The sequence below is a fragment of the Pistacia vera genome, unplaced genomic scaffold, assembly GCF_008641045.1.
Source record: "Pistacia vera cultivar Batoury unplaced genomic scaffold, PisVer_v2 Contig212, whole genome shotgun sequence".
Classification (NCBI taxonomy): domain Eukaryota; kingdom Viridiplantae; phylum Streptophyta; class Magnoliopsida; order Sapindales; family Anacardiaceae; genus Pistacia; species Pistacia vera.
The window spans coordinates 1,564,908-1,592,208 of record NW_022196016.1 but is presented as its reverse complement, the minus strand read 5'-3'; the positions used below and the strand labels follow the sequence as shown (position 1 = coordinate 1,592,208).

The following is a 27,301-nucleotide window of genomic DNA, read 5'->3' as shown; positions in this document are numbered from 1 at the left end:
GTTGTCATTATCTTTCTTTTGAAGCTCAGTCTTTTGAAAGGCTACTACTTACAAAGCAGAGTTCATTTCTATCAGATACACGTTTGCCTGATGGGCAGCCTTTGCAGCTTCGTCTGAAGTCACAAGATCTTGTTTCAACTTGGCAATCTCCTCTTTTATTCCATGGATCTTGCCAAAAAAGTTGACCTTCATCTTGTTATGGGCCATATTCAGAGTGAGCAAAGACTGTGAAGAAAGGAATAAAGAGTTAGTTCTTCTTAAAGAAAGCTAAAGGATTGACTTATATGAAAAAGTTCTCGAAGAGAACAAGTCATCTTACTCGACTTTGCATTTGGAGAGCGGTGGTTACCAGATCGGTAAGTTGGGTAACCACGTGCCTATCAAAGGTTGTGGCTAGCTAGCATTCCAAAAGGGTGAAAACCATCAGCCTTAAATAGTCTGGAACTTGCCCTAAAAGGCCCAATTTGGATGGGTTATGCCTCGATGCGGCAGAGAATTTTTCAACTTGTTCCTCGCTTGTTCCCTCCTAAGCAATCATGGCCTCTCCTTTTTTTCCTTGTGAGATCCCGGGGGTAGTTAAGATCCCGGGAGTGTTCTTTGAGGTTGTCCTTGAAGTGAAGTGTTGATAGGGCTGTAGCCTATTTGGCAGTATCCCGAAGCCTTCTAATTCCGATTCAGTTTCTTCTTCGATGTGTATTATTTTTCTTTTCTTCATCTTCAAGGTTGTGGTCTTCTTCCTCGTCGAACAAGTAGCAGCATGCTAGGGAGCTTCTTCATGTCACTCAGCAAGTGGTTGCCTTTCGGCAACAACTTGTATCCCCATTACAGGGATATCATTGGAGGTTACTCCAATTATTCCAATAAGATTTAGTCTGGGGAATGTGAACTTCGTAGACTTCTTTGAGATTTTGTAATCTTTGGTGGCATGGCTATTGTATAGCATAATGACACGTCAGCAAAAAGAGTCTACTTTTGTTAAAAAAAGCTTGGGTTTGTTCTGTAAAAGAAATACTTACAAGCTGAATCGTCCAAATATGTGTCAGGAGTGAAAAACCTGAATCTCCGAAGATTAGCAGTAGTCACGAGCAGCTTGTGTCATGACTCTAGTTGGACAGTCGACCAAACGCTTCGATACGGCTATGATCAGCTAGCACTGATAACTTGGTCGTTTTGTTTCCTACAAGGAAGCAAAAGTTTGTTAGCTTAATATGTTAAAGAAAAGTTAAAGGTTAAAAGACGAGTGATCTAGAAATTAGAAGGAAAATCTACTCGGTTCCTTAAATTTACAGACTCCATCGTACTGGAAGAAAAAATATTTGGTTTCATAAGCCCCCACGTTGCTAGGGTAACCAAATATCTCTCCCTCGATTGTTGATTGCTTGGAGAGGTAGTACGAGTCTTTGTATTTGCTCTTCTTTAAATAATAGATGCAAGTGAGCTCCTCTGCTGTTGGCTCGTCGAGGTTATGCTCGCCAAATGCAATATACATAACGACCGCTATCATATATGCATTTGGTGTCAACTAGAATGGCGCAACCTAGAAGTGGTTAAGGATTAACCTGATGTAGAGGTAGAGGGGTATCCTCACTTTACATTTGAAGATCGCTTCCTAGATGGTGGCCATTCCCTTGGGAGGATCCTGAGCAGTGTGTGACCTATATTGATACACCTAAGTCTACCAGATGCCATGACCACCGTTATTGTAAAACTAAATTTTTTGACAGAAATGGAAAAAAGAGAAAAATTAAGAAATTTCTTTACCTCTTGATTATTGGAAACAGATTGTCTATCATAGCATTGCATTCGCATTAACTGGGAAGAGGACGAACCGATTTTTTGAGCTTGAAAACGCTATTTTCTCTATGAAAATCTTGAGTTCTCTGAAAAAACTTAGGACAGACTTAGGGTCTTATAGGGTTGAAGATGACGTTTGGTTTCTTTTATAAGGAACGTTTGGATGGAAACATGCTTCCAGTTGTTGATTGTGACCACGTGTCACCGATCTGTGCGAAAAGTTACCTTCATGCTTCATGAAAATCAACTGGCGCTTCTCTTTATTGAAATTGCCAAGCGCCAACGTGATTATCTCCTTCACATTAAATGCGCCCTCATCCACAGTTAATGCTTCAAAAGGGAATGTCGTTTCAGTATGCTCATGGTTGACACTTATTGCGTAGAGACACGTATGTTAGATAAAACTTGTTTTATTGACCAAGCTAGTCATCAAGTGTAACGGATAACATCTGAATAGGTCGTTCAAATAAGACATTCATTCATCATGTTAGACTTGAGCGCCGAACAAGATGGTTTTCAGTTTTAGACAACAAAATGTTTTAAGTGTTTTTAGGTCGTGAATGGCAACTAAAGTCCAAAAAATGTTTTAATAGCACTGGAAAAGATCAAGCTCAGGTCGTTAGACCTCTGTACATGATCACGTCAGGTCGCTTGTGTAACTCTCGAAATTCATGTCATGATCCACACTCAATTTGTTGGTTGGATCAAGTTGTCAGCCTCATGTTGTTTGTAACAATGTGACTATTTTCAGCCGTTGGCTCAAGCAAACATTTCTAGAGACAAGTCAGGTCATAACATAATTATGAAGTTCTCAAGATTCAATTCTTGAACCTTAAGAATTGGGGAGCTTCTGTTATACCTAAAAAATCAGGGCTGAGGTAAGCTTATATCAACAAGCACCAATCTGAGTTCAAGAAGGTTTTGTGCTGTCCAGGAGCTACCATGTCGCCTCAAGACAGAAAGGATACAACTGTCATCAACCCAACAAATTCAGGTTTTGTCTATGAGTGAATGAGGACCGCACACATGTCTAAGCCCCAGATAATTTGAGGATATTTCCTAAGTTATCAGCCAATGAGAGGCAAGGAAGGACTTGCACAGAACCTACCCATTTGCAGATTTGTAATTATTACCTTGAATTCAGCTACAATAAATAGAGGACTCCCCCTCTCATTTTTGGATTCCTAATCTTTACTTTCATAAGAAATCAATAGCAAAGACAACCTACGAGAAAGAGACTGACTTGATATTCTCTCTGAATACTCAGTTATTGTACCTCTGCTCATTGTTTGCTGTATGCGATCTCTTGTAAACTCTCATTTATAAAAGAAACAGTGGACGTAGGAATCGCTTTAGGCATCCAAACCACTTTAAAAATCATCTCTCCCATTTATTATTCAGTTTTTGCATTCGATAATATTGTTTAACCTTGTCCTGACTCTTGAATCAGTTAATCACGTGTAATTTCTAAGAACAACTTAGCACTTTACACGTGTGAGTCATTGGTATTAAAATCACGCATCAACAAATACCATTCATGAATCTGTTCAATTTAAGTAATCGACCAGCTCCATTTTGGTAAATAGCAAAGTGAAACTTCTTGTAATTAATGGACACTTCTGATAAAAGGAATGTTTATCGAGTAACAAATAAAATTAAGCATAAAAAACTATTGTTTGGTATATGTATATATCCATGGGAATCTTGTTCAGAAACCAATTATTGACTTTCGCAATGGCTATTATGCAAACCTCCTTAAGGTTTGAGAAAATAATTGCAAGACCCCCTTAAATATTATAAATGACTAGCTACCTCCCCACATATTTCATAAAATCATCATTTGCCTTCCTTGCTCCTTGGTCATGTTAAGTGACAATCAAACTAGAGTTCAACAAGGACAAATGTGTAAGTTATAGAGGGAGTTAAAGCTTCTTCAATAACAACACTAGGTTCCATGGGAGCTTAAGATCCTTCACGCTTTAATGACAATCTTTAAAACATATTCTTAGTTAAAACGAGGGGAAATAATTAATGTAAAGGAGAGCAAGAGGATTAATAAGTCTCGGGTGGTGATTGGATTTAGTTGAAAACTTCAAATAAGTAATTTTACGTGGAATTAAAAGGAGAAATTTGTATGAAAAAGAATTAGAGGAAATAAGATGCAAAAGATGGGTGACTCAACAAAAGACCCAACGAAAAAAGGGCCAAAATCGTTCGACAATCAAAACCAGCGCCAAGAAAATATGTGAGAGGTGATTAAAGCTTTGAAAATTGAAGTTTATAAAAGATTAAACGAATTTTACCCACCCAAGGTTTGATCTAATGACACTTTCCCACCCGTCAAGTTTCGTAATGACATTTTCACACCCACCGTTACAATTTTTCCATTAGTTTTAACTGCAAAAAGCATAATAGTAAGTTTAGTTTATTTTTATTTTCTCTTCTTTTAAATATTAAAATAATTTTATACATAAATAAAAATTTTGAAAAAAAAAAAGGGCAATCGGCCAACATGTTGCCTGCCAATTGGTGCTGGCGGTTATCAGAACCATCGACGACAACTAGTCTATCTCATCATGCTTCTCAAATATGTTGTCATTTGACATCTGCAACCAAAGTTTAAACTTTGTCAAGAAAAACAAAAAATTTGCAGAATAACCCATCTAGGTATTATTGATAAGTCTACTAATCAATCAGAGTAAGAGAAACCTTGTTGAAAAATGTGAACTTTTAAGCAAGAGAATTGAAGAACCAAAGGAAAAAACTAATTTTGATTGTTGAGAAGATAAAATGAATTATTTTTTTATAATTAATATAGTAATAAAAAATTAAGAATATTGAGAAGAGAACTCACATAGAAAGCAACAACAACTCCAGCAGTAAAATTTGAAGGCAACTTAATTGAAACACTGAAGAAGCCATGAAGATAAAGGTCTTGTGACACAAATCCAAAACTTGTAAAAGAAAATAGAAACTTGTAAAAACCCCAAAACAAAAGAAAAAGAGAAAGAAGCAAAAGGCAAGAAAAAAAAAATTTGTGAATGCATCTAAAGTTAAATTAACAGATTTTCCATCTTTATGAACAAAAAGATTATCATTTCCAAACAAATGTGTATACCCTTCATCAAAGGGTACAAAAGGGAGGCTTTTGTGAAACCCATAAGCCAAAACAACAAGAAGGGAGAAGACAAAAAGAGAAGAACCCATTTGAGAAGTTGAAGACAAGTAAAGAAGAAAAATAAGGAACAGAGAAAGACAAAAAAGATTGCAGTCGGCGTAAAAGAAGGAGAGAGAGGCAAGAGAAGAAGAGAAGAAAAGAAAGAGGGTAGAGAGGAAAGAGAGAATAAGAGGGTAAATGACATAATTATCCTTTAACTATTTTTTGAAATTATCATTCTGCAGTTAAAATTAACGGACAAATTGTAAAGGTGGGTGGGAAAATGTCATTATAAAACTTTGCGGGTGGGAAAATGTCATTAGGCAAAACCTTGGTTGGGAAAAAGTCGTTTACTCTTTATAAAAGGGTCAAATAAATTTGACATGCATTAAAGGGACAAATGTGATAGATATTTACTTCTATTAATTTGGCTGTTAGAGTTAGTGGTCAAAGAGGTAAATTTTAATTTTGTCAAATCTGAGGAGAGGTGTGATGATTTATATATAATACTTAAGGGAAGGTTTGAAATTTGTAAAACCTTAGGAAGGTTAATAGCGCTTATCTCAATTTCATGACTTCTTAACCATAGACTCCACCATATCATCCAATTAATAACGATAATAGTTTACAAGTAAAAAATGTATACCTAATACAATTCTTAAAAAAAAAAAATAGAATAAGAATAGTGGGGGAATCTAAATTCATAGCACTCATATTTGATATTTAATTTATTATGAAAAACATGATGATATGTATATGAGCTCCTCATTAACTACAACTATTTTGAGCAAACCCCAATGTGTTAAGGGAATTATAGTAAGCACTCACTAGTTCTGGAAATAGGTTCCTAGCCCTCATTTCGTTAACTTTTGTCATTAAAGTTAACTGAAAGTAGGTAAATTTGTAATTTTAATTTATAAGGAACGACATTCATGACTTTTCAGCCTTCCTAACCGTAGCTATTCTTTCTCCTTTGTCCACTCTTCTTTTTCCTTCTTCTTCTTTGTCCTTGCTAATTTTTTCCTTTCTTTCTCTTCCACCTTCTTCCTCCCTTGCCCTTGCTCACTGGTAACTTCCTCAGTAGACTGCCACGAGAGTAGATTAGGCCTCTAATGGTTGTGTAAAGACTCGATCTAGCCTCTAAAGGTGCCAATAGGGTCGAATCTAGCCTCTATCAACCTTGAAAGGTTAGATTTGGCCTCACAGGCGTCAAGGCTAGATTTGACCTCTTGATAATGCTTGAGGCCAAATCTGGTTTGTACATAGCTTAGCAGCTTTTGAAATGCCAAAACTTGTTAAGAAGCAAAATGACATTTTTGCCCTTTGCCAAAATAACATAAAAACCCCTAATTGCCTAGCCATATTTTGTTGTTGGCATTGTCGCCCACAACAACATTGTGCATTACAACAATATACACATATAGCTACGAAAATTACCTACAAAAAGGAAAACTGTAGCAAATACATATTTACAGCTACAAAAGTCAATATTTATAGCTAATTGAAATAATTTTAGTGATAAGATTTCCTCTCTCGAAGCTAATATTGATCTTTTGCTTTAACTTATTAAAATCGTGGCAATAACTAGTCATTTAGCTAAAATGTATTAGCTATGGTAAAACATTGTAGCTAATTAATGTATTTAACTACAAACATTTTATTTACATGGCATATAGTATTATTATTAGCTACGAGTTTAACTATATAGTTATTATTTGTGCATTAGCTATAAAATATTGAAATTTGTAGCTAATTAAGTTATCTAGCTATACAAATTTTATTTTCATGGTAGTAACAATATTTTAGTATCATTATTAGCTACTAGTTTAAATATATAGCTAGTATGTGTGTATTAGCTATAAATCATACGGATTATAGCAAATAAAGAATGTGAAAATTAATTTACTACAATCCTTATAGTATGCAGCTATAGATATTCTAATTTATCTCCTAAGTAATTATATTTTTATTATTTGTGAACTAAATAGTTATGGTCAAATATAGTGTTAAGCACATTGCTAAGGTCAATAGTAAATTGGAACCTTCAACCAATAGCTAACTTAAAAAAACTTTTTAACGAGCTAAAAGTGTGAGCTTTTGTAAAATAAAATTTTATTTTAGAGGATTTCTGAGGTTTTTTGTCTTTTCTATGGTGATTTAAAACTAACATTTTATGAAATATAGATGATTTTAGATATGAGATATGAGATATTATAAGAATCGGTAATGTTACATATTTGTATATATGGACTTGTATGTATGTTTTAAATGATGATGATGATAGCGTTTATAATATTATTAATATTTGAGTATGACAGTATTTGTTTATTGTTAATTATATATGATAAATGCAAGAAAATAGAAAAAACAAATTAAATCATATAAAATATGGTTAAAATTATAGGAGATATGATACAAATTAAATCATATAAAATACTGCAAAATTACCTTCTTAAAAACTTTTTCGTTGTTTATGTGTTTGGTTTAATACTTTCATAAATTTTTTCATAAAATGGTACAAGACTATAATAAAAAAAAATAAAGTAAGAAGAAGAGATTAAGAATGGTGGAGTCATAAATGTCAGCTACCGGAGATGGCAATAGCAACAATTGGAACATCGGCAACTTATTTAATACCTATTTAAATTGAGGCTGATAGTAATGACATTGAAGCATTCATATTTTGTTAAAAAATTAGTTGATAACATTTTAAATTACTAGGTTGGAGGATTTTATGAGTAGACAATTACTTGGTTGAAAATGACTTTATTAATTTTTTATTTTTTACATTAGATTTTTTCTTATGACGTCATTTTATCTATTTAATATAAAAATGTTGCTGTAAATTTGTAATTATTATTAAATTTGTTAATTATAGCAATATTTGTTAAACTTAATTTTAATCAAACCAATAAATTATAAATTCTTGATATATATTATTTGTTCCATTGCAAATAATTATAATATTTAGGTACAAATTATATATATAAAAAAAAATTATATCCTATTTAGTAATTTTTAAAGATGATAAAATTGAAATTAAGTTGAGAAAAGTAAGAGTGCGTTAGGGATTGTTGTAGCTTAAAAATAATCAATTAAGTTTGAAGCTACAACAATAAAAGTATTTGGTAAACAACTTTTAAAACTGATCAAGTTTGAAGATGATTATGAAGTAATGTAACGCCCAGCATAGAGGTACATGATTTAATTTACGTTTTTCTAGCCCATAGTTAATTTTGTTAAAAGTGATTTTAAGAGAATATGAAGAAAATGCCTTAAACTTGCATTAAGGGTAAAATGGTCTTTTCACTCAAAATTAGTTCAAAAAGTGGGGAGTAAAAAGAGATAGAATTTCATAGAGAATGCATTAAAAATGAGGGCATTATGGTAATTGACTAAGGGACATAGATGGAATTTTCAAGAAAGAGTAAGGGCAAAATGGAAAAGTGTGTTTATAAACCGGATTGCCCTTACTTTACTAGGATCCACTGAAATTCCCTCACTAGAAACAGTATGGCCCAGAAATATCACCTGATCAATCCCAGAACTCACATTTCGAAAACTTGGCATATAGTTTCTTTTCTCTAAATCGCTGCAGCACAAATCTTAAATGTTCCTCATGCTCTTCTCTTGACTTCAAATAAACCAGGATGTCATCAATAAATACCACTATAAATCGATCCAGACAATCATGGAACACCCTGTTCATTAAGTCCATAAAAACTGTTGGGGCATTAGTCAACCCAAAAGGCATCACCACGAACTCATAATGCCCATATCTTGTTCGGAAGGCAGTCTTAGCTACATCTTGTTCTGCCACCTTTACCTGATGAGAACCCGACCTCAAATCAATCTTGGAAATATTGCTACATCCTTTAGCTGATAAAAAAGGTCATCTATCCGAGGTAACGGGTATTTATTCTTCACTGTTACTTTATTCAATTCTCTGTAATTAATATACATCCTTAATGACCCATCTTTCTTCTTTACGAACAAGATTGGAGCTTCCCAGGGAGAATGACTTGGTTGGATAAAACCTTTATCTAGGAGCTCTTGGAGTTGCTTCTTCAATTCCTGAAGTTCAAATTGGGGCCATTCGGTAAGGGGCTTTAGAAATCGGCGCTGTCCTTGGTGCCAGTTCAATACTAAACTCAACTTCTCTTTCCAGAGGCAAACCCGGTAAGTCTTTCGGAAATACATCTAGAAATTCCCGGACTATTGGCACACTCTGCAATTCTAGTTGTGGGACATCTCTACTTTGCACCACATGGGCTATATATCTAGAACACTCTTTTCTTAGCATCTTTCTAGCCTTCATGCTACTAATCAACATACTTAGCTGATGGCCCTTTCCGAAACTAAACTTATCTCCACTATCAAGATTAAATCTCGCTTTCTTCTTCCGACAGTCAATTTCTACTCCATACCTCCTTAGGAAATCCATACCCAAAATCACATCAAAGTCGGGCATATCAAACACTATTAAATCAACTGCTAACTCTCGACCATGGATCACCACGGACTCTCCTGACAGCATCTCATGGGTCACAACACTAACCCCATCAGGTAACTCTATCTTAATGGGTTGGCTCACTCTAGTAGGTTTCAAACCTAATCTTTCTATCATCCCATAAGATATAAATGAATGAGTGGCTCTAGAATCAATTAAAGCATAAAGAAGAACTGCATGAAATAATAACTGACCCGTAATAGCTGATGGACTGGCCTCTGCTTCACCTTGTGCTACTATAAATACCCTGGCATTAGTGCCTCTGGAAGTCTGTGTTGTAGATGGAAGGGAAACTTTACAATCTTTCATCAAATGCCTTGGCTGTCGGCATCGATAACATACATTATGGCCCAACTCTCTCAGACACTCCCCTGGATGAGTCTTCCCACATTTAAGACATGGGAAAACTCCACTGTTCTCGGCCGTTTATTATGCCAATCTTTCTTGTTCTTCTTCAGCTAAAACTTCTTCTTATTCTTCACTTCCCTGTTTCTTGCACATTCAAATATTTCTTTCTGTGGGGCGGGAGATGGTTCACTTGATCCTCCTATCGAAGGACCTGCTGGGGTGATTTTGTTCTCAAATATTTTCGCCCTTAATGCTCGCCTTAAGGCCTCACTATAGGTTTGAGGGGGATCGGCACCCGTCATCATATCACGAGCTATCTCCGGCTTCAACCCATGGATAAACTTATCTCTTCTCAATTCTGGAGTACTGACTATTCCGGGTGCAAACCTGGCAAGGGAATTAAATCTCACTGAATACTGTTTCACTATACTAGACCTCTGCTGTAGACTGATAAATTCTTAGACCTTCTTATGAACTCGGTCTTTCGTTCTATACTCAGCTTCAAATTCTCTTCTGAACTCACCCCAGGTCATCACAGAAACATCATGAGTGTCTTCCATCAATTTCCACCAAATTCGGTCTTCCGTTCTATACTCAGCTTCAAATTCTCTTCTGAACTCACCCCAGGTCATCACAGAAACATCATGAGTGTCTTCCATCAATTCCCACCAAATTCGGGCATCACCCCGAAACAAGAAACTGGCATACCGGATCCTTTCCCTATCCATCATAGGAAACAGTGTCGTCGTATGCTCAACAGACCTAAGCCATTCTTCTGCCACTAAAGGGTCCGTTGTACCCCTAAATTCTGACAGCTGATGTTGACTTGGAAGCCCATAAATCGGCTCAATTCGATTCTGCACTGTTTGAGGTACCGACCTTTCTCTTTTTACTCTAGTAGGCGGTACTTGAACGGGGTTTTCAATTCTTTCTGGTTCGACTCTCCCCAGTCTTTCTCTTAAGACTTGCTATACAATCCCCCGAATTCTGGCTTCACCAAGGGTAGGGGGAGTAGGTTCTGGTGGGTTGGAAGGTTCCCTCGTACTCACTGTTTTCTTACTACTTGCTCGTGTTCTACCTTTACCTCTCATCTACAAAACAACCACATTTAATCAATTCATGCCACACTTTAAGTAAGGAAAGAATTTAACTTACAACAGTCGACTATGGAACATCGCGGCGATGATAATGGCACACTGTCAAATCCCAAAATCTTTGCTCTGATACCAAAAATGTAATGACTTCTTTCTAATAGTATATTTTATAGCATATACTATGAAAACATACATAATTAGCATATGAAAATAGTTGGGCCCAAATTTTTCTTTACATACAAAATATAATTCTTTACATATATCAAAATAACAAGTACAAAAACTTAGCAACGGTGGACAGTAATGCCAATTCTCTCCTCTTGTCGACGTCCTTTTGACCGCTGCTCACCTATTTCCTGCAAAAATATGGAAAAACAACAGGGTGAGCATAAAAATGCTCAGTAAGTAAATCCCTTAACTCTTCTCCTTCTTAGGTTCTTTCCTTACTTAATTCCTTCTCTTTTCTTTCTCCTGTTTCTAACTCTCACGTTCTTTCATTCTCTACTTCCCTCTGTTCTATCTTTCTTATTCTTTCTATTCTTCCTAACCATGATGAAATTCATGGTGATATGCATGAATAAAATGCATATGCAATAATGCATAAATGTTTTTCTTTCTTATTTCTATTTTCTTGTCTATTCTTTTCTTTTCTTTTCTTCTTCTTTCTCTTCTTTCTTTTCTTTCTTGTTTTTCTTTTCTTTTCTTTTCCTTGGCTTGTTCAAGCCTTCTCATTCTTTCTTATTCTTATTCTTTCTATTCTTTCTTCTTATTCTTTTCTTTTCTTATTCCTATTTCTCCATTCTTTGCCGATCGGACTCGGTTGATGTATGGATTCAGAACCTTGGCCATGTGAGTGAGTACAGTCCTCATCTACATGCACTCTTGCGGACCGTACAAATCTTCTTTCTTCTTAGCCACTCAATTAAGGTGACGTGCATGTATGAATTCTTCTTGGTGTAACCCTCAACCACATACACTCTTACGGTCATACAATTCTTCTTCTTCTTATGCCACTCAATTAAGGTGACGTGTATGTGGAATTTCTTCTTAACACTCCACGTTTCCCATCACACCAACCTATTCTTTTCTCCTTTTTAACACTTTTTCTTTCTTTAATTCTTTAATGCTTATTCTTTCTTTCTCTTTATTCTTAAAATGTTTTATTTCTTCTTTCTTTATTCTTTACTCTTTCTTAAGTTTCTACACATACACAATTATATGCATATGGATGGCTCATACTTAAATTCTTACTTAAATGCACTTATGAAATGCACATATGCAATGTTGCATAAAATTAAGGTTTCTACTCAACTCATGCTTCTCTTAGGCATTTCATCAATAATACTTGCATAAACAAACCCTAATGTATTATCATTCTATTTTAAGCCATCTAAATTGAGAGAAAACTCCTTGTAACATCACCATACCTACACTGCAAAAACACTCCCAAAAGTTTCTCCAATTCTTCCAATTCAACGCATCATCAAACCATCACATACACTCCTCATATTCAAGTATATCCAACCAAGCATAACTAATCATCCATCTCATCTCAATTTCTCAATAATCATAACATATGCATATTTAAAAGAAATCTCTACTCACTTGATTTTCTTAACTTTAACTTGAGTTGGATTTTGAGGGAATTTACTTACCTTATGCTTGAGTAGTCTCTCCTAAGCTCTCTCTACTCTTGTTGGATTCAAATCTTCTCATAACCCTAAGCTAAACTTCATAAGAACGTAACTTTTACACAATAAAACATAGATAAGAGCAAGAATCCTACCTCTTGAAGCCTAAATCAAAACCCTATGAAAAACCACTCAAAGCCCTTAAATCCTTGGAGGATTGATGAAAATTTGAGAGAAAATGGGGGAGGAGTGTGGCAGTGGAATGAAGAAAATAAGGGTTTCAAACCCTAGAATGCAAAGGCCGAAGACGTAAGAGAAGTACGGAGTTTCTTGGGACTAGCAGGTTACTACTGCCATTTTCGTGGCAGGGTTTGCCCAGCTAACTAAACCATTGACAGCTCTTACCAAATAGAGAGTTCCTTTTATCTGGTCATTGCCTGGAGGAGAGTTTTCAAGATTAAGAAAAGATTAACGACAGTTCTAGTTATGTTTACCACAGAGGGTGTGATACTATATTTAACAGATGTTCTATATAGGGACTTGGCACCGTATTGATGCAATTAGGTAGGGTTATAGCTATGCTTCTCGCCAATTGAAAGAGTACGAGACAAGATACCTTCACATGATTTAGAGTTGGCAGCATCAGTCTTTGTCTTGAAGATTTGAAGGCATTACCTTTATGGTGCCAAGAGTAATATATACACCGACCATAACTCAGAAGGGGTTGAATATGAGACAAAAGATAGGACGAGCTGGTTAAAGATTAGGAGTGTGAGATTAAGTATCAGTCGGGAAAGCTAATGTAGTCGCCGATGCTTTAAGCGAAAGCTTATTTGTCCCGACTCACAAGACAAAAAGAGTTAATAGAAGAGTTGTGTAAGAGCAGATTGAGGTCATACCAGGAAGGATTGCCAAGTTAGAGGTTCGGTCTACCTTACTGGAAGAATTAAAAAAAAGCAAGTAACCGATGATGGTATCAGAAAATAGTTCAACAGGTGCATGGGCAAGACATCAGAGTTTCAGTTGTTGGATGATGTCCTCCGTTTTAAAAGTGGTTGTGATTCCTCGAATGATGATTTGAGAAAGAGAATCCTTACAAAGGCTCATGCACACACCGTATACTGCTCATCTTGGAGCAACCAGATTGTATCAGATTTAAAGACAGCTGTTGGCTAGGTATGAAGAAAGATATTGCAAGTTTGTAGCTAAATGCCTGACTTGTCAACAAGTGAAAGTAAAACACCAAAGGCCATCGGGTTGCTTCAGCCACTTAGTATTCCGATAAGAAATGGAAGTATTTCGATGGATTTTATACAGGTCTCCCTAGAGTGCAGAAAGGATATAATGCTATATGGGTGATAGTAGACAGATTAACTAAATCAGCCCATTTTCTTCCAGTAAGGAAAGTACCACTTCGATCAATTGGCTCGATGTATATTAAGGAGATAGTGAGCTTCATGGTGTACCCAAGACAATAGTATCAGACAGAGATTCTAGATTTGTCTTAGCTTTCTAGATGAGTTGCAGAGGAACTTGGGTACCCGATTGGCCTTTAGTACTGCCTATCATCCTCAAATAGATGGCCAGACAGAGAGAACAAATCAGTACTTGAGGGCATGTTGAGAGCATGCTGTATGGATTATAAAGTATACTGGCATGAGATGTTCCCTTAGTGGAGTTTGCATATATAATAGCTACCAGTCTAGCATTAAGATGGCTCCTTATAAGGCTTGTATGGTAGACGATGTAGATCTCCACTACATTGGATGAATGGGCGAGAGAGATAGTTAAATATAGCTCTTGGGCCAGAAATGACTTAGAAAATGATAGAAATGTAGTTGATCAGAAGCAGAATGAAACAGCTCAAGACACAGAAAGTTATGCTGATCTAAAAAGAAAGAAGTTGAGTTTTGAAGTGGGTGACAAAGTTTTTCTAAAAGTTTCCCCTACAAACGGCTAATGCGTTCGGTAATAAAGGAAAGTTAGCACCGAGATTCATTGGTCCATTTGAGGTGTTACGGCGAGTAGGAAAATTGACCTACAGATAGCACTACCACCGCAGTATATAAGTTCACAATATATTTCATGTCTCGATGCTTCGGAAGTATGTAATTGATCCCTCCCATATTTTGAGCATAGAGGACGTAGACTTGGAAGAGACTTTGTGTATGAAAGCATCCAGTGCAGATTTTGGATAGAAAAATTAAAGAGCTCCGGAACAAGAGTATCCCTTTAGTGAAAGTCCTCTGGAGAAATCATAAATTTGAAGAAGCTACATGGGAGACAGAGCAACATGCAGAACCGTTCCAGAGTTGTTTGCTTGAATTTCAGGTGGGGGGGGGGGGAGAGAATTGTAACGCCCAGCATGGAGTACATGATTTAATTTATGTTTTTATAGCCCTTAGTTAATTTTCTTAAAGTGATTTTAAGAGAATATGAAGAAAATGCCTTAAACTTGCATTAAGGGTAAAATGGTCTTTTCACTCAAAATTAGTTGAAAAGTGGGGGATGAAAAAGAATAGAATTTCATAGGAATGCATTAAAATGAAGGCATATGAAGTTTTCAAGAAAGAGTAAGGGCAAATGGGAAAGTGTGTTTATAAACTAAAGTGTTAGGGTTTGAAACCTTATTTTCTTCATTCCACCGCCACACTCCTCCCCCATTTTCTCAAATTTTCATTCAATCCTCCAAGGATTTTGAGGGCTTTTGAGTGGTTTTTCATAGGGTTTGATTTTAGGCTTCAAGAGGTAAGGATTCTTGCTCTTTATCTATGTTTTATTTGTGTAAAAGTAAGTTCTTATGAAGTCATGCTTAGGTTAAGAGAAGATTTGAATCCAACAAGAGTAGAGAGCTTAGGAGAGCTACTCAAGCATAAGTAATTAATTCCACTCAAAATCCAACTCAAGTTAAAGTTTAAGAAAATCAAGTGAGTAGAGATTTCTTTTAAATATGCATTTTAGTATTATTGAGAATTGAGATGAGATGGATGATTAGTTATGCTTGTTGTTGGATATACTTGAATATGAGGATTGTATGTGATGTTTGATGATGCGTTGAAATTGGAAGAATTGGAGAAACTTTGGGAGTGTTTTTGCAGTGTAGGTATGGTGATGTTACAAGAGAGTTTTCTCTCAATTTAGATGGTTTAAAATAGAATGATAATTACATTAGGGTTTGTTTATGCACAAGTATTATTTGATGAAATGCCTAAGAGAAGCATGAGTTGAGTAGAAACCTTAATTTATTCAACATTGCATAGTGCATTTCATAAGTGCATTTAGTAAGAAATTTTAAGTATGACCATCCATATGCATATAATTGTGTATGTGTAGAAACTTCAGAAGAATAAAGAATAAAGAATAAAGAATAAAGAAAGAAAGAATAAAACATTCTAAGAATAAAGAGAAAGAAAGAATAAGCATTAAAGAATTAAAGAAAGAAAAAGTGTTAAAGAAGAGAAAAGAATAGGTTGGTGTGATGGGAAACCGTGAGTGTTAAGAAGAAATTCCCACATACACGTCACCTTAATTGAGTGGCATAAGAAGAAGAAGAATTGTATGACCCGTAAGAGTGTATGTGGATGAGGGTTACACCAAGAAGAATTCATATATGCACGTCACCTTAATTGAGTGGCCTAAGAAGAAAGAAGAATTTGTACGGTCCGCAAGAGTGCATGTAGATGAGGACTGTACTCACTCACACGGCCAAGGTTCCGAATCCATACATCAACCGAGTCCGATCGGCAAAGAATAAGAAAATAGGAATAAGAAAAGAATAAGAATAAGAAAGAATGAGAAAGAATAAGAATAAGAAAGAATAAGAGTAAGAAAGAATGAATAAGAATAAGAATAAGAAATAATGAGAAGGCTTGAACAAGCCAAGAAAGAAAAGAAAAAAAAACAAGAAAGAAAAGAAAAGAATAGAAAGAAATAGAACAAGAAAATAGAAATAAGAAAGAAAAAGCATTTTATGCATTATTGCATATGCATTTTATTCATGCATATCGCCATGAATTTCATCATGGTTAGGAAGAATAGAAAGAATAAGAAAGATATAACAGAGGGAAGTACAAAGAACGAAAAGAACTATGAGAGTTAGAAACAGAGAAAGAAAAGAGAAAGAAAAGAGAATGAATTAAGTAAGGAAAGAACCTAAGAAGGAGAAGAGTTAAGAGATTTACTTACTGAGCATTTTTATACTCATCCCATTGTTTTTCCATATTTTTCCAGGAAATAGGTGAGCAGCGATCGGAAGGACGTCGACAAGTGGAGAGAATTGGCATTACTGTCCACCGTTGCTAAGTTTTTGTACTTGTTATTTTGATATATGTAAAGAATTATATTTTGTATGTAAAGAAAAATTTGGACTCAACTATTCTCATATGCTAATTATGTATGTTTTCATAGTATATGCTATAAAATATACTATTAAAGAAGTCATTACAAGTAATCTGATTTATAAAAGGATTACAACAAACTATTTGGCCACAAAAGGCTGCAAAACATTCGGTCACCTTTTGTGGCCAAATGGCTTGTCAGAATTCGATGAAACCACCAGATTCCGACAGATTAGCTCATGTTGGTCCTTATAGGACTAGCTGTGACACTGACATGTCTTGGCAGCGATTGCTTGATTTTGACTGTTTATTGTCGAATTCTACCAGTTGGTTGGCAACCACCCCTATTTTCTTCTTCTTCTTTTTTAACTATTTGATTTAATAAATTTTAATTAAGATAAATTATTTTAGTATTTTTTTGTAATATTTATTAAATATATACTAAGATTATACATATATTTTTAATGAGTAAAATATATCATTTTAAGGGTTGGTTTGGGATTATTGTAGCTATAAGTTTAATTAGTTTATACCAAACTTTAAAAATAATCAGAATTGTGTTTAGTAAATTTAGTTTTTGAAATTGTGGTGAGTTTCAAAAGCCATATACTGCATATGTGTTTGGTAAATTAGATTTTAATATTAGCATTATATGTGGAATGACCAAAAAGTATATATTCTTTCTAAGATACATAATTTTTTTCCTAACCCTATAATTCCCAAAAATAATGCTAAATAAATAATGACCAAAAAGTATGTGTAATGACCACGTCACTTATGTGCCACCTCACTTCCCAAAAATAAAGAATTTTTTTTCCTAACCCTATAATTCAAATCCTAAAATTTGTCCTATAGCCGCCCTTCCTGAAAACCATTATTCCATATCGAGGAAAGGTGTAACCAACAGAAGGGAAGGTTCTCACCCTATCCCTGACATTGTTCTCCGACGATGTCCCCTAGGCGAAAGGGCCACCATTCTCTTTCTCTCTTCAATTGTTCCAATCTGAACAAATGGGTTGCTTCGTCCCCTCCTCCTATCTACGCAATTCTCTGTCTTCATTTGTGATCATGTTAGGCGAAAGGTAGTTGTAGAGGAGCGGCTGTAAAACGGAGTTTCCCCCCTTGGAAATTCAAGTGAAAGAGGAATCCAAAAGGTCGTATAGTGTAGGTGGTAGATTTTTGTAAAAAAGGGGTTGATTGCTCGGATTGGTTCTCACGTCCCTGTGCCCAAAAGAATGGGCGAGTTCGGTTCAAGTGTTCATCGATTGGGTGAATCATGTCACCTTGATGTGGTATTCTCAGGGGGTGTTCACGACTTTGGTCTCCTCCGTCATCGTTCTCTACTCTCCCATCAACAACCTCCTCAGGGGAAATTCTGGCCTTCTTCTTTTCCTCTCCCTCCCCCCCTTCATCTGTACGTTCATATTTCTTATGTCTCTCTCTTTTATTTTTTAATTCTGATTAATTTTTCTAATTATGATTTCAATCGTTGATATTAGTTTTCATTTGGCTGCTAAGATGTTTACTACAATAATTAGAAAACTGATAAATTATAGTCCCAATTTATGCTCTAGGATTGTCATCTTTGTCCTACAGGATTTGCAGCCAATATGGCTGTGATGGTAGCAATTGGAAGCATTGCCTCACTCCTGGCTCTATTGGTGATAAACTTTGAAAAATGAAAAAATTGTCATATTTTCTGATGCACTAAACCATGCGTTTATAATTGATGGTATTCGTCTTGCTGAGAGAACAAAAAAGTGCAAAACCTTTTATCTATAAACACTATGACATGTCCCATCTCAAGGCATTGTTGTAAGCATTTCACTTCTCTCTTAAAGTATTCCATGTAATAGTTTTTGTTCCATCTGTTATTTCCATTGTTCTTGTCACTGTAATGGATTTGTGTTATGACAGATCAAGTTGCACAATGAAGAAAAAAATTGTTGTCACTGACAGGTAGTCATCTTTTCTTAATTCCTTCCTTTAATACTATAGTTTTTGTCTTCCCTTTGGTTAGATAACTTAAGAAATAGATATAGTTATTGGTCACAACTATTCAGAGTCTGATGCTTGTTCTAGGATATCATTCTTTTTTTTTCCTTTACTTTTANGACAGATTGTTGATCTTACTATGTTTATCTGTTCTGTTATTTATTTATTTTTTAATGTTTTTACTGCTGAAAATCCTGATTTTTTAACTTCTGGCATCTTTCCTGATGATGTGCTTAATTCTCTTCCTTCTATAACTTTTCCAATACGGATGGAGACATTGCACCAATGATTGAACTTGTGAAGCTTCACAAAAAGTATGGCTTCTTGTTAGTCTTAGATGATGTATCATTAAACATAATTATTATGCAATTTGCATTCCACTTTCACTCTCTGCACTCAACCAAATAGTCAAACTGAATATTCATTTTTATTATTAATTTAAATAATTATTAATTAATATTACCATTTTGTAGGTAAATTAAAATGACGCCACAAAATGCTTGGTTTGGGTAGACAAGTACTGAATACTTATCCTTGTTTGTATTGATGTGATACTCTCTCACATACACACAATCACACACTTGAGTAATAGCAAGATTGAAGAAGAGCTCAAGGCAAAGATGTCTTCACTGGACGAAAAATACATCATGGAACCGGAGGAAGTCATTCATGAACTACCACTTTACATATGCGTGAATGCTCCAAGATGAAGACTTTTTTTGGAGGAGGCTTAAGCATGCCAAAGTTAGAAGAGTTGAACTATGAAAATTGTTCCTTTAATACTATAGCTTTTGTCTTCCCTTTGGTTAGATAACTTAAGAAATAGATATAGTTATTGGTCACAAATATTCAGAGTCTGATGCTTGTTCTAGGATATCATTCTTTTTTTTTTTCCTTTACTTTTACTTTTTCTCCATATATTAGGAAGCTAATAAGTAATAAGATTTATTGTTGGGATAGACATAAATAATTTCAAAGGGTCACCGATTTAATCCAACTACTAGATTGCTTAAAAATATGTGTTAGATATTTGTAGGACCATTTTCAGGGAGAGCTAAAGGAAACTTCGAGGGATGGTATATTGGACTTTAGCTTATTTAGTGATCTTGCAGAAAAGTGTAAGATGAACATTTGGATCTCCAAAATAATAAGGTGTGAGCCTCAAGCTGCCACAAAGTTTAAGCATGAGTTGAGTTAAAGTAACTCCATTAAGTTCCCTGCCTTGACTTAGGGTTTTCTTAGTTTGAAGGTGGAAATAACAAGCCTGGTAATTGTGAATCTCGCTCTGTGTGAATGCAGAGTCTATTTGGAATGGCATCTTCATTTTTATTTTTATTTTTATTTCAATTTTTCATGCTGTAATTTCATATTGAGTTAAATCTTCTAATGAGATTGTATACTTTGGATACATGGCTGACACCATTTATGAATGTGTTATACCTTGGATATGTTGCATCTTGTCTATGAAACCTTACTACTTTGTGGTTCACAGTTAGTCTTTTGGAAATATTTGCTAGGTGTTTTGGTAATATACCATATGTTTGACAGATTGTTGATCTTACTATGTTTATCTGTTTAGTTATTCATTTAGTTTTTAATGTTTTTATTGGTGAAAATCCTTATTTTTTAACTTCTGGCATATTTTCTGATAATGTACTTAATTCTCTTCTTTCTATAGCCTTTTCAATATGGATGGAGACATTGCACCAATGGTTGAACTTGTGAAGCTTCACAAGAAGTATGGCTTCTTGTTAGTCTTAGATGATGCATCATTAAACATAATTATTATGCAATTTGCATTCCACTTTTACTCTCTGCACTCAACCAAACAGTCAAACTGAATATTCATTTTTATTATTAATTTAAATAATTATTGATTAATATTACCATTTTGTAGGTAAATTAAAATGACGCCACAAAATGCTTGGTTTGGGTAGACAAGTACTGAATACCTATCCTAGTTGGTATTGATATGATACTCTCTCACATACACACAATCACACACTTGAGTAACGGCAAGATTGAAGAAGAGCTCAAGGCGAAGATGTCTTCACTGGACGAAAAGTACATCATGGAACCCAAGGAAGTCGTTCATGAAAAACTACTTTACATGTGCATGAATGCTCCAAGATGAAGACTTTTTTTGGAGGAGGCTTAAGCATGCCGAAGTTACAAGAGTTGAACTATGAAGATTGTTCAGAGAGTGACATTGATACAATCATACAACATTTACAAAATGGTAAGTATCATTTACTTAACAATATATTTTTTCCATAGACTTTTTTGTTCTCTTTCATTGAATTAATACTAGTCAATCCTCAATGATCTTTATTATTGATTTTGTCTTTAGTTAAAATTCTCTAAGTGAATTAATTATACACTATCAAGTATACATAGAAAAGCTATAATATAACAATTTATGTTTCCTTAAAGTTAATTTATACGTGTTTTTAAGGCATATATTGAAGTAGTTGTTGAGGAAATTCCTCATTTTCTTGATTAATTGATAAATTATGATATTTAGAGTTTGAAAATAGCATTCTCTACAATTTTTGCTCTTACTATTAATGTGTTGTTCTTTAATTACAGATTGTTCAGAGTTATGGGAAAGATTCCCATGAGAAGCACTATACTTACAATTTTTTCATACAACCCTGATGTGGTGGTTTGTGATTGGCCAACTTGCAGTGGGTCTGATTTGCCTTAATATGAGTTGACCAATCATGAGCTACCACATCAGGGTTGTCTAAAAAAGTTGTAAGCATAGTTTTATTGCTAAATTTTTACTTCAAGTGGTTGAAAAAACAAAAAACAAAAAAATAAAATAAACACTATTTGGTTTCGCGAAGTAGTAAAAATTTTGCAGGTGCTTTTATCTTGCTATAAAGATACTCCTCTATTTTTCCTAAATATTCACTCAGTATCTCTGTCCTTTCCTTGCGTTGTCAAAGTTAAGGATAAATATTTCTGTGGTACCAGTTCCTCCCCTTCAAGGAGTTTTTGTTAAATTGTCTTCACAACTAGAAGTGACCAAACAATCTCACCATCATGTCTTGGACATAGACTTCACTTGCACTTTTAGCTCTTGTCTTTTTCCTCCAAGCGTTTCTCTAGAAAAAAGACTCAAAAACTAAGAGACTACCTCCACGTCTTAGAGGGTTCCCAATTTTTGGAAGCCTTCATTTGTTGGGAAAGTTTCCTCACAAAGATTTTCATAAACTTGCCAAAAATATGGGTCCATCATGTTCTTACGCTTAGGCTCGATTCCTACTATTGTTGTTTCATCACCTCACACTGTTGAGCAGTTCCTAAAAACTCAAGACCTTGTTTTTCCTAGTAGGCCTCCTGTTGAAGCTACAAAACACATAGGTTATAGGCAAAAGAACTTGTCCTTCTTGCCTTATGGATCTTATTGGTGAACCATGTGCAAGATTTGCACCCTGGAACTTCTTAGCAGTGCTAAGATTAGTTCCTTTAGGGCCATGAGAAAAGAAGAGCTTGATCTCTTGATTGACCACATAAAAGATGCTGCTGCTGCTGCTGGTGTTGTGGTTGATCTAAGTGACAAGGTCTCATCTCTCAGTTCAGATCTGACTTGCAGAATGGTGTTTAGGAAGAAATATGCGGATGTCGAGCTTGATGAGAGAGGATTCAACACTTTGACTCTCGAGGGTACAAAATTGGCGGCCATTCCTAACTTGGGTGATTACATTCCTCAAATTACTTCACTTGATCTGCAGGGGCTGACCAAGCGAATGAAGGCGGTTTCCAAGGTGTTTGATGACTTCTTGGAAAGGGTTATTAATGAGCATGTTGATTCCGAGGATGAAAATAGAACAAAGGACATTGTTGATGTCAAGTTGAGCTTCGTGGGTTCAGAAGAAACCAAATACAAGATTGAGCGAGAGCACGTCAAGGCCATGCTCTTGGTAAGCAATCTGAGAATTATTTGTTGATGTTGAATTTTGGACACCAACTAAACGAGCGTGTGCAATGTTGAGTGGGCCCAGAAGACACACGTGAACAGTTTGAATGTGAGTGAAAGAGAATGACAAGACTATTTTTAAAGTGGTTCGGATGCTTTGAGGAAGCAAGTCCTACGTCCACTGATATATATTAATGTTAGCGACTTGGTCGAGGTCAGCGAGCTGACTTTACAAATGATGTTTACAAGTGAGAGAGAGAGAAATACAGTATATGCTATTTCTTTGAGAGATTAACTAATCCCAAAATTGAGAGAGGAACTCTCAATTTATAGTTAGATGGATTAAGGTGATGATTGCTGAATCTGTGAGTTGGTAGGATTATCCATACAAATCTTCCTTTATGTCCCATCACCCATTTTCCAGAACGATTTGCACGATTTAGTGCATGCAATTGGACACGTGGAAGCTCTCCAGCTCATGGCTGGCCTGGTGTGCTCCCACTACACTGATAGAAGTAGGCTGCTCCTTTGTCACGTGACTTGGCCGTGGGTTCCCAGGTTCTGAGTTTTGCATGCTGACCTGATCCACGTCAGCCCTGTTTTCCTTAGACATAACAGAAGTTCCCTAGTTTTTAAGGTTTGAGGATTGGACCTTGAAAAGTATAATTCATGCTGTGGCTAGACGTCTTCGAAGTTCTGGTGATCCCGAGCTGGTTAAAGAGAGATCGAGGTCGCGCTTTTGTAATAGTGTGACCTTGCGTGATTATTGCTTTTAAGAATGAGCGACCTAACCTGACCTTCCAGAGTATACAACCTGATTACACGGAATCCTTTGCTAAAGGGGTCGTGCTATTTCAGGACCGAATGACTATAAGGGTCACGTCACTTTGCGACCAGAACGACATGATCGAGAGGTCACGTCGCTTCACGACTAGCCTGACGAAGAGTGTTCTATATAATGACCTTTTCAGATGTTATATGTTGTACTTTCAATATGGGTACATTTAATGAAACAGTTTCTACTCTATCAGACATGCTCTACACACAATAAGTGCCAGCCAAGTGCATTAAATGCGTGACAGGCTGAAACGCTACTCTTATCAAAGCATTGAATGCAGACTTAGTTGTATTAAATGCGTGACATTCTGAAACGACATCCCCTATCTGAACATTGAATGCAGGTTGAGGCGCATTAAATGCGGAGTGGGAGAGTATCGTTGTTTGAGTTTTTCAGCGGGAAACACACGACGGTTAGGTTTTTTCGAATCGTGATGGTTAGTGTCCCCCGCCTGATTTGTGACGAGTGGTCGTGATCAATGGTAAGGCGCCTTTTTGGCCTGATGTCGTTTCAATTCAGAGGAGACCAAGTGTCATTCCCTTATAAAAACTCAAAATTTTCTCAGGCATTGTTATTATGCGTCTGTTTCAGAGAGAACAATAGACTTTCGCAAACTCAGATCCTTAGCCTCCTAAACCAGCGCGTTCTTGTCATCTGAAGCAAAAGAAGCCATTTGAAGCAGAAGAAGCCATTTTCACACTTCAAGAGGTAAGAATAGTTTCTGTTTTATTTTTTCTTCTATAGTTGAACAGTGTTAGTCTTCCGATAGTTATCGGGGATGAGACGCTCTTGCTGCGTTCGAGCCGTGAATGGCGGCTCAAAACACTCTGCTAGGGTTTCTAGGATTTAGGAAGTTTTTTCTTTTCCCACGTCATCGTGCGAAATAGCGCACAATGGCTAAGTGACTTCTTACTTGTCGCTTTTGCAGACTGTAGCAGAATGGACCAACGACCAGACCCGAGGAAGGGGTCGGCCCATCTACGTAGGATGCTCCTGCGAGCCTCACTCAAGAGATCTACTCGGTGCTTATCGGGGATGAGCTTGAGCGAGTGATAAAACAGTATGGTATCAACGTGGAGGTTCTCTGCGATGGGACACACACAGCTCGGGATCCGCCAAGTGGGATGGCCGTGATTTCTGAGGAAATATTCAAGGGTGGGGGGTTGATTCCTTTCCACCCTTTCGTCAAGTCGTTCTTGGATCACTTCGGCATTGCACTGATGCAACTCATGTCGAACGCGTACATGATCACTGTCGGCATGTACATCGCGTGTCGTAAAAATGGGTTAGGCAAGCTAACTGCGATAGAGCTCACCTGCTCGTATATCCTGAAGAAAAGCAAGGACAAGGATTCATATTACTTGTCCAGGCGACCCACAATAGCGGTGGGGATACACAGTTATCTCAGCAATGTAGGGGCCTACGAAACGAAGTTTTTCTTCTTTCGTTATGATAGCCACTACCGTTTTCTGGATCGAGTAGGTTCTCTTTCTTCGATTTCATGGGTTTCGCTGTAATTTTTATTACTAACGACCTATTTGTTTCTGGTAGTTAATAAGACGACCGATTTGGGGCTGCTCTTTGACTCGGACAAAATTGTTTCCTTAGGTGTTCTGCCCGAGCGGAGTTGTGACGCGAAGAAGCTTGTGACGATCGCAAATCTTAAGAAGTACGGTTTCTTCAACGTCAGCGCGACCTTAGAGTCCCCAGCTCGTAAGTAGTTCTATCTTGACTTGTTCTGTTTAAATTAACTGTTTACTAATGATGTTCATGTGAAGCGACCATGCCTCCAAAAGCGCCTAGATCGTTAAGACCGAAACAGTTCATCTTTCTTCGGATGAGGTCAACCAAGACTGAAGCCGCTCCCGGTGGTTCCCCAGCCGAGGGTGGTATGACGGGAGCTTTTGCTAAACCTGCTAGGACTTCTCAGCCCTCCAACGATCGTCCCGGTCTAACCTGAGGGTGCTCCTCGGCCAATGGTTACCCTTTTGAGGACGAAGACAACGGCCTAGCGACCTAAGAAGAAGAGAAAGCAAATCCAGGTCGAAGAGTTAGAAACTGAGTTTGAGGGTGATTAGACTGGTAGGTCGTAAACACATGTTGGGCAGAGGTTGGGTAAGGAACTGGCGAGCGACACGAGCTCTACTGGTGGCATCGGCGAGGATAATCTGGTGTTGGATTCAATGGGAAACCTACCAGAGCACCTGCAGTCGGTCGTCTTCACACTGTTGGAGTGTGGACTCGCTGAAGTGTTCAAGGAGTTTGTGAACTCCAGCGATGTGGACCTGATGTCCACATTAATCCAACACTTAAGCAAGGTAAACAAGCTGTCCTTAGCGAGCTTTGTTGGTGCTATCCTACCAATTTTGATAACCTTGTTCTTTTTGTTCGCAGGCTCTACCCTCCATGCAATTATCCATGTAGAAGGTTTGGCTAGGAGTTGTCATGGGGGAGGTCACGCTGAAGGAAGAGAACGCGAAACTCAAGCAGGACCTCGAAGTTGCTACAGCAGAGAGAGAACGATCCTTGGCAGAGGCGAACTAGCTCCTAGGTGAAAGGGACGTGACTCTTGGCATCGTGCACTTTTAAAAAAAGAACTCAAGAGGCATGGGGAAGAAGTGAAGGAGCTGTAGAGGACCATAGCTAGACTCTCTGTGGAGGTCAAATCAAAAGATCAAGAGCTAACAGCGACCTACAAGCGGGCCTTTCGAGCTGAATAGGACAGGGAGGCCTTTGAGAAGCAAAAGCAGGCTCTTGAGGACCAACTCCAATTCAGTCAGGGAAGAATTACTTCCTTGACCGAACAGATATAGACCTAGGGAGCGGAGGCCGAGGAAAAGGCTATTGAATGGGCGATCCAGTTTGTCTGCGTCCTACGGTTGAAAAATCCACGACTTGACATGTTCAACCTTCCGGAGGACTGGCGAGAGATGCTCTTTTCCATGGCGCAACTTGATGACCAGGATGCGGAGGAGGCAGCCCTAGGAGCTGAATCGGGAGGGACTTCGGGACACCCCTCGGAGCCTACAACTGACCAGCCCTGATGTGAGGTCGTTCTTCCTAGAGTAGATCGAGAATTTTTCTTTTTTGTTTCGTCGCTCGCTTTACATTTGCTAAATGAAATATATTACCTTTACAATCTCGTTATGAGTTCACTTTATAACTTTCCTAACTGTTTATCATTAGCACAAGTCTGCGAACAGTCATAACACGCTTATGCGAACAAAATTACATGCAAAATTATTGCAAACGAACGTATGACATTTGTTATTTACATAAAGATCAAGACATTTACAAGGAAAATGAGTTCGGAATTACTGATAATATGGTCGGAGATGCTCAGCATTCCAAGCTCGAGGCACTTTGGAACCATTCCGTCATTTGAGATGATAAGTCCCTAGTCTTATCACTTCGGCAACGCGGTATGGACCTTCCCAGTTCAGTCCCAGAACTCTCGTACTTGGTTCTCTTGTGCCGAGAAGAACTTCCTTTAGAATGAGGTCTCCGACCTAGAAGTCTCTTATCCTGATCTTAGAGTCGAAGAACCTTTTCTTGCGTTGCTGATAGGCCGCTATTCTTAGCTGGGCCTTGCTGCAATGTCCTTCAACTAGGTCCAGACTTGCGCGCATAAGCACTTCATTATCTGTTTCATTGTAAAGGTCCCTCCAAAGT

General features: G+C 36.9%; 1 pseudogene; it reads left to right on the top strand.

The window, feature by feature from the left end:
* The window catches only part of LOC116129530, a 37,339-nt pseudogene that overhangs the window by 2,330 nt on the left and 7,708 nt on the right, over positions 1-27,301 (top strand).